The sequence below is a fragment of the Lissotriton helveticus genome, chromosome 12, assembly GCF_964261635.1.
Source record: "Lissotriton helveticus chromosome 12, aLisHel1.1, whole genome shotgun sequence".
NCBI lineage: Eukaryota > Metazoa > Chordata > Amphibia > Caudata > Salamandridae > Lissotriton > Lissotriton helveticus.
The window spans coordinates 629,533,924-629,550,433 of NC_136073.1; the positions used below are offsets into that span (position 1 = coordinate 629,533,924).

Genomic DNA, 16,510 nt, shown 5'->3' on the forward strand with positions numbered 1-16,510 from the left:
GGTGCAAATTGGCTGACTGTGACTTCGGATTATACCCCATTGTGGCTTGTTATAGAGAAATCACTTATTGACAACGTGCCTCTACCTGCCCTACTCACTATGGATCTCTCCCACCTGCCTCACTCTAAATACATTCTTCTTAATACTAGGCGTGCCCTTTCAAGACTGGAACAGACACACAAATCTAACCTAAAAATCAAAAAGTCTAATCTGGTATCCCTGTGGCGGAATCCCTCCCTTAAACATGAAGGAAAATGTCTCCACTGGAAAGCCTGGTCTAGGAAAGGCATCAACTTAGTAAGAGATCTCTATGATGGACCACATCCTCTGCCTTTCTCGTCACTCCAGACCCTACACAACTTAACGTCTATGGATTTTTATGACTTTCTGAAATTGAAAGTCCTCCTCTTGGCACGCTCTTTTAAGCCCTATACCCCTTGGCTCATGACTCAGGTACCGCAAATTATGGAAGCTGGCCATTTTGTTTCTAAAACATATATACTCCTTCTCCCTCTCCCAAGGAAAACACACAAGCAAAATGAACATAAATGGGAAACAGAACCCAATTCCACAGGTCTAACATTTGACTGGGACAAAATATATTACACGGCCTTCTCGAATAAAATCCAGGCTATCCTGTCCCAAACCAAGTACATGTTACTAAATAGAACGTACTGGAACACCGAAAGGCTTTTCAAACTTCACCTAAGAGAAAACCCGACTTGCTGGAACTGTAACTCAGCTATCGGGGATCTTGCTCATATGCTTTTTACTTGCCCCTCCTTACAGCTATATTGGGGGAAAATTTTTGATTGTATAGAGCATATTTTTAGTGTCAAACCTACTAGGGAATTCTCATACATCATACTGGGCGTTCTTGACCCGAATCTAGTTAACGATTATGACCGTCAGCTGCTCGACCTCTTGCTCACCCTGGCCTGTATAGTCATATTATGTAAATGGAGGAACGCCAAAGAAGTGTCCTTTAAAATTTGGCAAGAGTGGTTGTCCTTCCTAAGAGGTGCTGACAACCCGGCGTTGCATTCCTCCCCTTGGTGCATATCACTTTGGAAATCCCTAGACGCCTCGTCATTCTCATTTGATCCCCCTTGACCTCCTACTCCTTCAGTGTGGTATGTATATCCACAGAGTGATCATGCCACGCACAACGATTTGTGACGGTGTGGGATAATATATACTAGTTTGTAATAATCGGTAATAATCGATTCCATATACTGCCATTTCGACATTGCTACTAATGGTGTTGAATTTAAATGTATCTACAGGTGCTTGAGTATGGACATCTTGTATGTAACAGTCAATCTGTATGTAACAATCGATTGGTTTGTATTTTATTGAGTCGGACCTATTTTGTTTGTTTTTCTTTATATCGTGATTATTTTGTTTTTTGTATCATGTGATTATATATTGTTCTGCTTTAGTTTCATTTTCTTTCTTCATTCAGTTCATGTTAAATTACCTTCATGTACCTGTTATTCTTTTGTGTATTTCATTGCATATATTCTTTTTCAATAAAAATGATTTGAATTTAAAAAAAAAAGAGTGGCAACGTTCTGAAGTTGCTGTATACTTAAAAATGTAACATTAAATTCGATTTGGATACCAGGTTAGATTTAATGTAACAATTCTTTTGATACCTTGAGGTACCAACTTTAGTAGTCCAATTTCGAGGTTAGCACAGCTGAGTTGTCAGCATGTAACCCTGTACTTGCCAAAGGGATTACTTGCCATTCTAAAGTAGAAACAATTTGGGTGTTTTACTGTTAGGACATATAAAAATACATGTCTTACTTATTAATATACAGCACCCTATGGTAGGCCTTGAAAAGCCTAACTTAGGGGTGAGTTACATATATTAACAAGCATTGGCATAGCCAATAGGTCTCGCCTTTGGGATCTTATAAGTGTTTAGCCATGCAACAGTTGATGTTGTTGTGTTAAAAGTTAGGCTGAAAACCGTCAACATTATCGGCGCCCTCTTGCTCTCCTTAAACCTTTTGTGCGCGTAAAACAGCCGCCATTTTGGACACCATGGCTTCCCTGCTCTCGCCGAGAGCCAGCGCGTCTCTCTCTCTCTCTCCTAACTTCGCTGGCAACCCCCCCCTGCTTGCACCTGCCTTGAGTCATAAACCCCTCTTCGGCGCTGCTCTGCCCCAGGCCCTCATCCTGTTCCCAGCGCGACACCTCCCTGCTTCCCCGTCATGACCCCCGGCCCTTTTGATGCAACCCCCTTTTCCCCGTGTGCCCGTTTGTCTTCCCCGTTCCCAGGCCGACACCTAGCTCTGCCGATACCAATCTCTCGCCCCTCCCCATACAATAGGAAGCTTCCCTCCTCAAAGGACCCCCGAGATGATCAAAGCCCCCCCATCCCACGAGATCCGATCGAAACCCGCACACTCCGTGAATCGGCGGAATACCCAGCTGCGCGATGATCATCACCTGTTGTGAACGGGGCGGGGACTTCCACTGTAGCCTTGCATGGGAACGGGCTGGGAAGGGGGGATTCTGAGGATGTCTTTCCTTACATCAAAGTATCAACGAGAATGTGTTACATGTAATAAAGAGATAAACTTGTGTATAAGAGGCCAGGCCTCAGGGATGCAGTTAGAGCACCTCAGAACGATACCTTCTGTCCGTTTCGTTGTGTTCTCCTCCGGAGAAAATAAAAACCTTGTTTCCTGCCTTCCAGTCTCCAGCGCCTGCCTCTTCAATAGTTTAACTTCTTTGTGGGTTCAAGAGGCGACATCGCCGGGCAATAATTAAGGATCTTATATTCTGGTTGGTAGTGCCCCCCCAGTTTGTATTTTTCCACAATTGGCGTCCCAAGCGTGGGGCCCATCAGCGACCCATGGATCCAGTGGGAGAGGTCCTGACGACAAAGTGAACGACTGCAACGATCGGGAACGCGTCTGTCCGATAGACCCTCGTCTGACAGCCGATCATCCGAACTTCACTGGTTCCGAACAGACCTCTCTCGAGTGATCTACGGTCCTGACTGGGAACCATCAGGAGTGCCGCGAGGATAACGAAGAAGAGAGGACGATCGGGCGCTGGATTCGGAAGTCAGGAAACTGTCCATGCGGTCCGGGTAAGGTCGTGTTACCACGACAAATTGCGAAAAAATTGCTTGATTGCTTGTTTGTTAAATACTAGTATTGCTCTTTTTGTTTATTTGGAGATTCACTGTCTGCAAACGGAGAAACAACAGGCTCTCTCTTTGCAAGCAGTGGAGGATAGGTAGGGCAGACAACCGTGCTTATTTTTCTCCCCCACTCAATAGTCACCTGAAACTGAGCTGTTGTTCACAAACTATTGTTTCCTGGAGATTCCCTGTCTGCAAACAGGGAAGAGACCACCCTTTTTGCAGATAGTGAAAAGGGTAGGTAACGCAGATCTTTGCGGACCTACTCATTCTCCCCATTGTTATTTATCGGTCTTTTGTTATCTTGATCTATGAGGGATTCACTGTCTGCAAACGGAGAAACAAAGGTCTCTCTCTTTGCAAGCAGTGGAGGATAGGTAGGGTAGCAGCCGTGCTTATTTTTTTCTCCCCCACCCTATAATTGCTTGAAACTGAACTGTTGTTCGCAAAATTATTGTTTCCTGGAGATTCCCTGTCTGCAAACAGGGAAGAGACCACCCTTTTTGCAGATAGTGAAAAAGGTAGGTAACGCAGATCTTTGCGGACCTACTCATTCTCCCCATTGTTATTTGTTGGTCTTTGGTTATTGTGATCCATGAGGTATTCACTGCCTGCAAACAACGTAGAATAGAAATATTCTGTCTAGTCTTTGCACCTAGTGATAAGATAGGCAGTGCTGACTTTTTAGTCCCTCGTTACGAGCCGTCATGTCTGTCTTCTCCCCACTGATTAGTAGCCTGTTTAGCCCGGACCGCTTATTAGAGATGGACCATCCAGCCCCACTGGAAGGCACCCCTAATAAGGACATGTTCATGAAGCATGGATTGACCGCTATTGCCTATAGTAAACTATGGCATAAATATACAAAACAGGGTCAAGAAAGTCAATGGCCCCTGATAGGATCCTTCGATGATGATAAAATAAAAACGCTAGAAACTGCCCTAGGTAAAAACAAGACAACACCTACTATGCTTGATAGCTTCGGCATGTGGCGAAAAGAAACTGAACAGCGTAAAAAGAAAACTGAGAGTAGGTTGGAAAAAGAGCTGCAAAAAGCAGCCCACCTAGCTGCTCAGAAACTAAAAAAGGAGATAGAGGAAAGAGAGAAAGCTAAACAGAAACTAGAAAGGGAAATGCCAAGCCAGTGTCCGGTTAGAACCCCCTCCATGCTCTACCCTGATTTACCCTCGAAACGACAAGCCAATGAGGACCTGCTGTTAGGTCCCCCTATCATCTACATGCCCCCTCCATATGCCCCTTCTCAACCCTTGGCGCAGCACGCGCCACCCCCAGGTACAAACGAAGGTACCGCCACAGCGTCGGCCCCAATGGCCTCTGTGCCAGCCGAACCCCTTGTATTAAAACCCGCATCAACAACAACGTTAAACGAGCATGAGACTCGAGGGGCTGGCCTTGCAAGAACAAACAGGCTAGACAAAGATGAGCGAGCGGGGATCGACAAAATAGCAAGGACACTGGTAGAAAGGAAGGATGATGAAGAGTACATCACAGATATGTTCAGCTCGTATACAGGGAGTCACAGACGACATTTTACCGTACGACTGTGTTATCATGTCTTGAATACATACGAGGACCGATATCGAGACAAAGGTCCCGAGAGCCTAAGGACTCTGTACCGGAAGGTCGATATCGGGGATGAGGGCGAGTGTGATGTGTCGGACCTCCTTACGCGTACGCTTGAGGTTTTCCGCCACCTCACTGAACGAAAGCCGGGAGCAAAATCCGCGGCCCCCGTAGTGACCGAACCACCAACCGAGCAATCTAACACCATGATGCCGATACGTGAGGCTGCCCCTTACTGGGTTCCCCCTCGAGGTACAGGGACTCACGATGATGCAAACAACCAAGATGCAAAGGGAAGGGTAGTATACAACTGGGTCTACCAGCCATGGGACCGGCAAGAGATACTGACATTCCGGAAATCTCTACCCGACCTACGTAAAAACCCCACTGCCTTCTATACTGAATTGGGTACAGCCCTGGGTTCAACTATCATGACCCTGGCTGACATCGACTTGTTCTTCGGGTTATGTCTACCAGCTGATGTGTGGAAGCAAATCCGGAAAGTCGACCACCTTGAGCTGTTCGGACATACCTGGCCACAACTCGATGACTTGGACAAACAACGGGGACCAGGACAAAAGCCGTTGAAATCCATTCTAGACCTCCCAGATAAAATTGTAGAGAAATTAAAAACCCTAATCCCAGAAAAGAAAGTGGACTGGTCGATAGTAACAGCCTGTCGCCAAAAACCCCAGGAGGATGTATCGGAATACTTCTCCCGGTTTGAAACGGTGTTCTCCGATTACAGCGGCCAGGACATGACCACTGCAACCGGACACCATCTGTTTGTCCAGAATTATGTTAAGGGCCTATCATTGGACATCTCCCAGAAACTACAGGCCAGCGAGAGTAGTTGGGCAGCCTCCAAACCTACAGCGATTCTCCAAATGGCCCAATATTATGAGCATCAGAAAAATGAAAACGATAGGGCGACAGAGAAAAAGAAGAAAGACTTAAAAGAGAGGGTGATGATTGCCAAACTGCAAGGGGTGACTATAGGACGAGACCAATACCGGGGAAACTACCAGACAAACGTCCCTAAGACTGCATTTCCCCAGGACCGCACTCTGACTCCCTACAGTGGACGCACAGACCTTAGAGATGACCAGTGCGCTTTCTGCAAAGGGACTGGCCATTGGAAATCCCAGTGCCCAGTTCTCCTGGAAATGATCAGGAACAGAGACCCCAGGGATGTAGCAAACGGACCGAGACCTAAGGGACCACAACGAGGGCCCCCAAATGACGCGACTAATGACAGATCAAGCAGACCGAATACGTTCGATCGACCCAGACAGAACCAATATCAACAATCTGACTATGACGACACTCACACCTTTGCATAGGACAGCCAAGGGCGAGGGAGGGATCCAGTCGAGCTCTATGTTGACCAGCAGGGCCCTTATGTCACTGCTAAGGTCCTGGGTACCAAGTCTCCATTTCTGGTAGACACTGGCGCAACACGTAGTGCGTTATCTAAACGACTGATTCCAAGGGCACCCTTGTCTGGCTCACTCATAACATCGACAGGTTTCGATGGAACGCCCTCCACCAACCCTTTGTCTGCCCCGATTCTCTTTGACGTAGAAAACAACACCACCGACACCACGTTCTTGCTTTCCTCAAATAGCCCTGACGCCATTATGGGACTTGACTTACTGAAACACTTCCGAGCGACGATTAGGTGTTCTCAAGATGGAGTTCGAGTGTTTCTTTACGACAACCCCGTTCTGCTTAAACATTGTTCCCCCCGACACATGTTTTCCATCACCGACGTCGACGCGTCCCTGCTTGACACCCTACCTCCGTATCTGTGGGCCAAAGCGGATTCGGACGTAGGGCGTATGTTAATTGACCCAGTGCACATTACTGTCCGACCAGACGCAACACTCCCAAAACTCCCACAATATCGGATATCGCCAGAGGGCGAGAAGGCATTGGTAATGATTATCCAGTCACTGATAGACGCAGGAGTGGTAGAGGAAGTGGTTAGCAACGTTTGCAACAGCCCTATCTTGCCCATTATCAAGAAGCAGGGAGAGGGAGATGAGAAAGCATACCGTTTCATCATCGACCTCCGAGAGATCAACAAAGTGGTGGTACCCCAGTACCCTGTGGTCTCAGACATCACCACCATCCTGACCTTGATTCCATCCACTGCCACCACCTTTTCCGTCATCGACCTCAAGAACGCATTCTTCTCCATCCCCATCCACCCAGACAGCCGATATCTCTTCGGCTTTACCCTAAAATCCCGCTCATATAGGTTTTGCCGAGCCCCTCAAGGCTACACGGAGAGCCCTAGCATCTACAGCCAGGCCCTCAAAAGGCAACTAGACCAAGTCCGGTTACCCGACGGGGTGGTGTTGGTACAATATGTCGATGACATCCTTTTGGCAGCCGACACCACCCCTCTAGCGGTTACCGCCACCATTCAACTCTTGCACTTCCTTGCGGAAAATGGCCACAAGGTCTCCAAGAAGAAGTTGCAATTCTGCCTACCCCAGGTCACTTACCTAGGCCACCTTCTGTCCAAAGATGGAAGGAAACTCACCCCTGATCGAATCCAGACCATTCTAGACACCCCTGTCCCTAAAACCCAGAAGCAGGTTCGCTCCCTATTAGGCCTCACCTCCTTCTGCCGACAATGGTTGCCAAACTTCAGCCTCGTTGTAAAACCACTGCTCTCTCTCCTAAACAAAGACGTCCCTTTCCCACTCCCTTGGACTCCTGAGTGTCAAACCTCCTTCACAGAACTACGAGATGCCCTTTGCTCAGCCCCTGTCCTGGGTACCCCTGATTACAGAAAGCCCTTCTCCCTTTACACTCACGAAAGGGAGGGGTGCGCTTTATCTGTCCTGACCCAGGCCATCGGTCCTAAGCAACGACCGTGCGCTTACTTCTCTGCCACTCTTGACCCTGTCGCCAGAGCCTTGCCTGCCTGCCTTCGAGCTGTAGCTGCTGCTGCAGTCTCTATCCGACAGAGTGAGGGGATTGTACTCTCGAATTCCCTCACGGTACTGGTACCCCATGCAGTCGACACCCTCCTGAACCAAACCAAGACGCAACATCTGACGAGTGCACGACTGACTGGATACGAACTAACCTTGCTTGCCCCCCATATCACCCTGAAAAGATGCACCACACTGAACCCAGCAACTCTGTTACCCTTGCCAGAGAACGACCCCAATGTGCACCCCGTACATGACTGCGTGACTCTTACGGACGAACAGACCAGGAGTAGGGTCGATCTCAGAGACACAGCTTTCCCTGACCCCGACGGGGAGTTGTGGGTGGACGGTTCTTGCATCAAACTCTCCGATGGTACCACTTCCGCTGCCTATGCAGTCACCACGGCTCGAACTGTAGTAGAAACAGCCCGCATCACCCAGCGATCTGCCCAGGCAGCGGAACTGATTGCTTTGACGAGAGCCTGCATCCTGGCAACAGGAACCACGGCGAACATTTACACCGACAGCCAGTATGCCTTCGGGGTGGTTCACCATTTTGGGCTCCTCTGGAGGGAGAGAGGATACTTGACCTCACACGGCACACCCATTCTGCACGGGGATTTAGTCTCCGCCTTAATCGAAGCTGTCCTCCTCCCCAACAAACTTGCCGTTATCAAATGCCAGGCACACAAGAAGGTGACAGACATTATTGGACAGGGAAATGCACTAGCCGACATCACCGCCCGAACGACAGCTGAAAATAGAACGACAACACGTATGTACGTGACCAGGTCACAAGCAGAAAACTGGACTGACGCCAAGGACACAATTAGAGACATACAAACGGCTAGCACACAACACGAATTGACTGAATGGGCACGGGTGGGATTGAAAGACGATGAAGGCTGCTGGCGGACAAAAGACACGAACAGATGGTTGCTACCTGATTCATACTTGATTCCCATATTAACCATGGCACACTCCCCAGCCCACATAGGATCAGCCCCCATGATCGAACTTGTCTCCAGGGTTTGGCACAATGACAAGATCCCAGATTCCGCCAAACGCCTGGTCCAACAATGCTTAATATGCCTGCAACACAACCCCGGGAAGGGAACTGTAGTACCCCGGGGGGGATTTGGGGTCCCAAACCACCCATTTGAAGTCCTGCAGATGGACTACATCCAGCTAGACAGATGCCAAGGCCTGAAATATGTACTTGTCGTGGTGTGCGCATTTAGCAAATGGGTGGAAGCATATCCAACCCGTGACAACACCGCTATGGCCACTGCAAAGGTCCTGTTAAAGGAGTTTTTCCCCCGTTATGGCCTCTGTCGTGTTTTATGGAGTGATAATGGCCCCCACTTCGTAGCCAACGTTATCCAGCTCATCCTAAATGGGCTGGGTATCAAACAGAAATTCCACGCAGTCTTCCACCCTCAATCTGCTGGGCTTGTCGAACGACACAACGCCACACTAAAGCTTAAACTGGCCAAAATAGTGGCTACGACGGGCCTGAAATGGCCAGACGCCCTCCCATTGGCATTGCTATCGATGCGCTCTACCCCCACCCGACATCACTTAACCCCTTATGAAGTTGTCTTCGGTCGACCCATGAGCGTCTGGTCTGCCCCGAAACCAACGTCCATTCATGACGTTCCGGATGTCCTAATGTCTGATTATCTGTACAAATTGACTGAAACTTTGTCTGTCCTTCATCAGCAGGTGCGGCAGGCCATCCCCGATGCTTCCAGGGGTCCGGGTCACGCCATCCAGCCGGGGGACTTCGTGCTGATCTGAAACTTTCAGCGATCAAAGAGTTTGGAACCCCGGTGGACGGGCCCCTGGCAAGTGCTGATCACCACTCGGACCGCACTTCGAGTGGAGGGGAAGAAACACTGGCTGCACGCTCATCACTGCAAAAAGGTCTCTCCAGCCCTGGCCACGACAGACACCGTCAGCACCCAAGAAGAGCTCCTGAACCGGGACCGACCATCGTTGAACTGCTACCCTGATACAGAGACACTTGAACTTTCAAAACATCCTGACCCCACTGTGCCATCTCGAGAAGGGTATTTCCTGCGTCGAAAGGAGGGAGCTTCGGCTAAGTAGGCCACGGACTAGGTTAAAGAATCTCAGAACGGTGACCCAAACTACCAAGGGTTACCTGGAGAGAAGCTAAAACTGAGTCTGTGGTCCTGCCCACTACCGAGCACCTTGAAGACGAAGATGATGGAAGCGCCAGATAAGAAGATGATGGAAGCGCCAAACAAGAAGCCGACTGAGACAACAGGAAATACCCACTACAGAAATCCGAGAACAGACAGACTCCATAGCTCAAAGACAATTGCACTCTTCATCGTAATCCTCCTCTGTTTTCTCCTCATGACTACGCTCTGGATTATGGAAGAACACGCACCTGCTCACGAAACATTCCTAACCACTGCTCAGCCTACCACCATGAAGGAACATTATCTAATTTCGCTCTCTCCTCAACTAAGAGAGAGGCGAAAGGAGTTTTGGAACAACTCTTTCGTGCAGCTACTTCACCAGCACAATCTTGCCACCAACGCCACCAACTGCTGGATCTGTGGGTTGCTACCCCATGCCACTGGACATTCAATACCATTCATCCCTTCACCCTTCTCCGTCCACGGCTCCTGCCTTGCCTGGCTGATCCTCCTGCAAGAGAGCTATACGGGAAATGCCACTTCCAGCAGAGCTGCAGCACATTCTTCTCATGGGGCCGGGCGAAACAAGACAAAGACACACTTCTGCCCGCTGACCCCCAGCGACTCAATCCAAATGGACATTCCGGCCAAAGAACGAATCGAAATGCAGGTGTTCAACAATCCAACCAGACCCACCTTCTCCTATCTGCGGAAACGAACGGCTGCCACTCTGACTGTGGCCCTGACGGTCATCAACGTCACAGGCCACATGTGTGTAGAAGGACTTGGGACACAGCTGGTGGGTCACAGCGCTTGCCGCTTTACCAGAACTTTGGACTCCACGGATCCACCTTCCTTTGTGTCATCCCCAAACATGTATTTCATCTGTGGCACGAAGGCCTACACCTGGCTCCCCAAAGGCTGGGGGGGCACTTGCTACATCTCCTTCGTCCTTCCTCCAACTTATGTGGCCCCAGCGAATCACCACAGACAAAAACGAGCCAAAGACGTTGAGCAAGCCGACTCAACAGGGGCACAGTTCCTCGATGCTATGAAAGGACTCGTCCCCCTCTGGGGCCCGATGGCAAACAGCCGTGCCATCCGACATTTGACTCAGGCAGTCGAGACAACCATGAACATCACAGCGGGCATCTTTGCCAACAACACTGCCGAGCTCCAAGCGGTCCGTTTGGTGGCTCTTCAGAACCGCCTCGTTCTAGATGTGGTTCTGGCGGACCGTGGAGGAGCATGCCGCATTATTGGGGCCAGCTGTTGTACATACATACCGGACAACTCACCCTCAGTGTACAAAGCCATCGAACATCTTCACAGACTCTCTTCGGAAGTTCACCAAGAGCAAGAAGAATGGTCGCTTGGTGGTTGGTTCTGGGACACCGTCAAAAGCTGGGGCTGGAGACTGCTCACCATTATCCTGATTCCCGTAGTTGTAATATGTGGCCTATGCTTAGGAATTCAATGTTTGCCACCTATGTGTTCTTTATGTGCGAGTTGTATTTTTCCCAAAACTGTGGACATTGGAAGCGAACATATGAGGGCATTATATGATACCGAAGTTAGGAATTTGATGAAAATTGACATTGAGTAAGCAAGTTGGCTAGATATGTTGAAAAGGGAGGACTGTTAAAAGTTAGGCTGAAAACCGTCAACATTATCGGCGCCCTCTTGCTCTCCTTAAACCTTTTGTGCGCGTAAAACAGCCGCCATTTTGGACACCATGGCTTCCCTGCTCTCGCCGAGAGCCAGCGCGTCTCTCTCTCTCTCTCCTAACTTCGCTGGCAACCCCCCCCTGCTTGCACCTGCCTTGAGTCATAAACCCCTCTTCGGCGCTGCTCTGCCCCAGGCCCTCATCCTGTTCCCAGCGCGACACCTCCCTGCTTCCCCGTCATGACCCCCGGCCCTTTTGATGCAACCCCCTTTTCCCCGTGTGCCCGTTTGTCTTCCCCGTTCCCAGGCCGACACCTAGCTCTGCCGATACCAATCTCTCGCCCCTCCCCATACAATAGGAAGCTTCCCTCCTCAAAGGACCCCCGAGATGATCAAAGCCCCCCCATCCCACGAGATCCGATCGAAACCCGCACACTCCGTGAATCGGCGGAATACCCAGCTGCGCGATGATCATCACCTGTTGTGAACGGGGCGGGGACTTCCACTGTAGCCTTGCATGGGAACGGGCTGGGAAGGGGGGATTCTGAGGATGTCTTTCCTTACATCAAAGTATCAACGAGAATGTGTTACATGTAATAAAGAGATAAACTTGTGTATAAGAGGCCAGGCCTCAGGGATGCAGTTAGAGCACCTCAGAACGATACCTTCTGTCCGTTTCGTTGTGTTCTCCTCCGGAGAAAATAAAAACCTTGTTTCCTGCCTTCCAGTCTCCAGCGCCTGCCTCTTCAATAGTTTAACTTCTTTGTGGGTTCAAGAGGCGACATCGCCGGGCAATAATTAAGGATCTTATATTCTGGTTGGTAGTGCCCCCCCAGTTTGTATTTTTCCACAATTGGCGTCCCAAGCGTGGGGCCCATCAGCGACCCATGGATCCAGTGGGAGAGGTCCTGACGACAAAGTGAACGACTGCAACGATCGGGAACGCGTCTGTCCGATAGACCCTCGTCTGACAGCCGATCATCCGAACTTCACTGGTTCCGAACAGACCTCTCTCGAGTGATCTACGGTCCTGACTGGGAACCATCAGGAGTGCCGCGAGGATAACGAAGAAGAGAGGACGATCGGGCGCTGGATTCGGAAGTCAGGAAACTGTCCATGCGGTCCGGGTAAGGTCGTGTTACCACGACAAATTGCGAAAAAATTGCTTGATTGCTTGTTTGTTAAATACTAGTATTGCTCTTTTTGTTTATTTGGAGATTCACTGTCTGCAAACGGAGAAACAACAGGCTCTCTCTTTGCAAGCAGTGGAGGATAGGTAGGGCAGACAACCGTGCTTATTTTTCTCCCCCACTCAATAGTCACCTGAAACTGAGCTGTTGTTCACAAACTATTGTTTCCTGGAGATTCCCTGTCTGCAAACAGGGAAGAGACCACCCTTTTTGCAGATAGTGAAAAGGGTAGGTAACGCAGATCTTTGCGGACCTACTCATTCTCCCCATTGTTATTTATCGGTCTTTTCTTATCTTGATCTATGAGGGATTCACTGTCTGCAAACGGAGAAACAAAGGTCTCTCTCTTTGCAAGCAGTGGAGGATAGGTAGGGTAGCAGCCGTGCTTATTTTTTTCTCCCCCACCCTATAATTGCTTGAAACTGAACTGTTGTTCGCAAAATTATTGTTTCCTGGAGATTCCCTGTCTGCAAACAGGGAAGAGACCACCCTTTTTGCAGATAGTGAAAAAGGTAGGTAACGCAGATCTTTGCGGACCTACTCATTCTCCCCATTGTTATTTGTTGGTCTTTGGTTATTGTGATCCATGAGGTATTCACTGCCTGCAAACAACGTAGAATAGAAATATTCTGTCTAGTCTTTGCACCTAGTGATAAGATAGGCAGTGCTGACTTTTTAGTCCCTCGTTACGAGCCGTCATGTCTGTCTTCTCCCCACTGATTAGTAGCCTGTTTAGCCCGGACCGCTTATTAGAGATGGACCATCCAGCCCCACTGGAAGGCACCCCTAATAAGGACATGTTCATGAAGCATGGATTGACCGCTATTGCCTATAGTAAACTATGGCATAAATATACAAAACAGGGTCAAGAAAGTCAATGGCCCCTGATAGGATCCTTCGATGATGATAAAATAAAAACGCTAGAAACTGCCCTAGGTAAAAACAAGACAACACCTACTATGCTTGATAGCTTCGGCATGTGGCGAAAAGAAACTGAACAGCGTAAAAAGAAAACTGAGAGTAGGTTGGAAAAAGAGCTGCAAAAAGCAGCCCACCTAGCTGCTCAGAAACTAAAAAAGGAGATAGAGGAAAGAGAGAAAGCTAAACAGAAACTAGAAAGGGAAATGCCAAGCCAGTGTCCGGTTAGAACCCCCTCCATGCTCTACCCTGATTTACCCTCGAAACGACAAGCCAATGAGGACCTGCTGTTAGGTCCCCCTATCATCTACATGCCCCCTCCATATGCCCCTTCTCAACCCTTGGCGCAGCACGCGCCACCCCCAGGTACAAACGAAGGTACCGCCACAGCGTCGGCCCCAATGGCCTCTGTGCCAGCCGAACCCCTTGTATTAAAACCCGCATCAACAACAACGTTAAACGAGCATGAGACTCGAGGGGCTGGCCTTGCAAGAACAAACAGGCTAGACAAAGATGAGCGAGCGGGGATCGACAAAATAGCAAGGACACTGGTAGAAAGGAAGGATGATGAAGAGTACATCACAGATATGTTCAGCTCGTATACAGGGAGTCACAGACGACATTTTACCGTACGACTGTGTTATCATGTCTTGAATACATACGAGGACCGATATCGAGACAAAGGTCCCGAGAGCCTAAGGACTCTGTACCGGAAGGTCGATATCGGGGATGAGGGCGAGTGTGATGTGTCGGACCTCCTTACGCGTACGCTTGAGGTTTTCCGCCACCTCACTGAACGAAAGCCGGGAGCAAAATCCGCGGCCCCCGTAGTGACCGAACCACCAACCGAGCAATCTAACACCATGATGCCGATACGTGAGGCTGCCCCTTACTGGGTTCCCCCTCGAGGTACAGGGACTCACGATGATGCAAACAACCAAGATGCAAAGGGAAGGGTAGTATACAACTGGGTCTACCAGCCATGGGACCGGCAAGAGATACTGACATTCCGGAAATCTCTACCCGACCTACGTAAAAACCCCACTGCCTTCTATACTGAATTGGGTACAGCCCTGGGTTCAACTATCATGACCCTGGCTGACATCGACTTGTTCTTCGGGTTATGTCTACCAGCTGATGTGTGGAAGCAAATCCGGAAAGTCGACCACCTTGAGCTGTTCGGACATACCTGGCCACAACTCGATGACTTGGACAAACAACGGGGACCAGGACAAAAGCCGTTGAAATCCATTCTAGACCTCCCAGATAAAATTGTAGAGAAATTAAAAACCCTAATCCCAGAAAAGAAAGTGGACTGGTCGATAGTAACAGCCTGTCGCCAAAAACCCCAGGAGGATGTATCGGAATACTTCTCCCGGTTTGAAACGGTGTTCTCCGATTACAGCGGCCAGGACATGACCACTGCAACCGGACACCATCTGTTTGTCCAGAATTATGTTAAGGGCCTATCATTGGACATCTCCCAGAAACTACAGGCCAGCGAGAGTAGTTGGGCAGCCTCCAAACCTACAGCGATTCTCCAAATGGCCCAATATTATGAGCATCAGAAAAATGAAAACGATAGGGCGACAGAGAAAAAGAAGAAAGACTTAAAAGAGAGGGTGATGATTGCCAAACTGCAAGGGGTGACTATAGGACGAGACCAATACCGGGGAAACTACCAGACAAACGTCCCTAAGACTGCATTTCCCCAGGACCGCACTCTGACTCCCTACAGTGGACGCACAGACCTTAGAGATGACCAGTGCGCTTTCTGCAAAGGGACTGGCCATTGGAAATCCCAGTGCCCAGTTCTCCTGGAAATGATCAGGAACAGAGACCCCAGGGATGTAGCAAACGGACCGAGACCTAAGGGACCACAACGAGGGCCCCCAAATGACGCGACTAATGACAGATCAAGCAGACCGAATACGTTCGATCGACCCAGACAGAACCAATATCAACAATCTGACTATGACGACACTCACACCTTTGCATAGGACAGCCAAGGGCGAGGGAGGGATCCAGTCGAGCTCTATGTTGACCAGCAGGGCCCTTATGTCACTGCTAAGGTCCTGGGTACCAAGTCTCCATTTCTGGTAGACACTGGCGCAACACGTAGTGCGTTATCTAAACGACTGATTCCAAGGGCACCCTTGTCTGGCTCACTCATAACATCGACAGGTTTCGATGGAACGCCCTCCACCAACCCTTTGTCTGCCCCGATTCTCTTTGACGTAGAAAACAACACCACCGACACCACGTTCTTGCTTTCCTCAAATAGCCCTGACGCCATTATGGGACTTGACTTACTGAAACACTTCCGAGCGACGATTAGGTGTTCTCAAGATGGAGTTCGAGTGTTTCTTTACGACAACCCCGTTCTGCTTAAACATTGTTCCCCCCGACACATGTTTTCCATCACCGACGTCGACGCGTCCCTGCTTGACACCCTACCTCCGTATCTGTGGGCCAAAGCGGATTCGGACGTAGGGCGTATGTTAATTGACCCAGTGCACATTACTGTCCGACCAGACGCAACACTCCCAAAACTCCCACAATATCGGATATCGCCAGAGGGCGAGAAGGCATTGGTAATGATTATCCAGTCACTGATAGACGCAGGAGTGGTAGAGGAAGTGGTTAGCAACGTTTGCAACAGCCCTATCTTGCCCATTATCAAGAAGCAGGGAGAGGGAGATGAGAAAGCATACCGTTTCATCATCGACCTCCGAGAGATCAACAAAGTGGTGGTACCCCAGTACCCTGTGGTCTCAGACATCACCACCATCCTGACCTTGATTCCATCCACTGCCACCACCTTTTCCGTCATCGACCTCAAGAACGCATTCTTCTCCATCCCCATCCACC

At 49.4% G+C, this 16,510-nt stretch overlaps 1 protein-coding gene across 3 annotated transcripts in view; it reads left to right on the plus strand.

Annotated features, from left to right (window-relative positions):
• Window positions 1–16,510, plus strand: part of RIPOR1 (RHO family interacting cell polarization regulator 1) — a 1,634,668-nt gene that overhangs the window by 748,888 nt on the left and 869,270 nt on the right. The gene's annotated exons all lie outside the window — the stretch shown is intronic.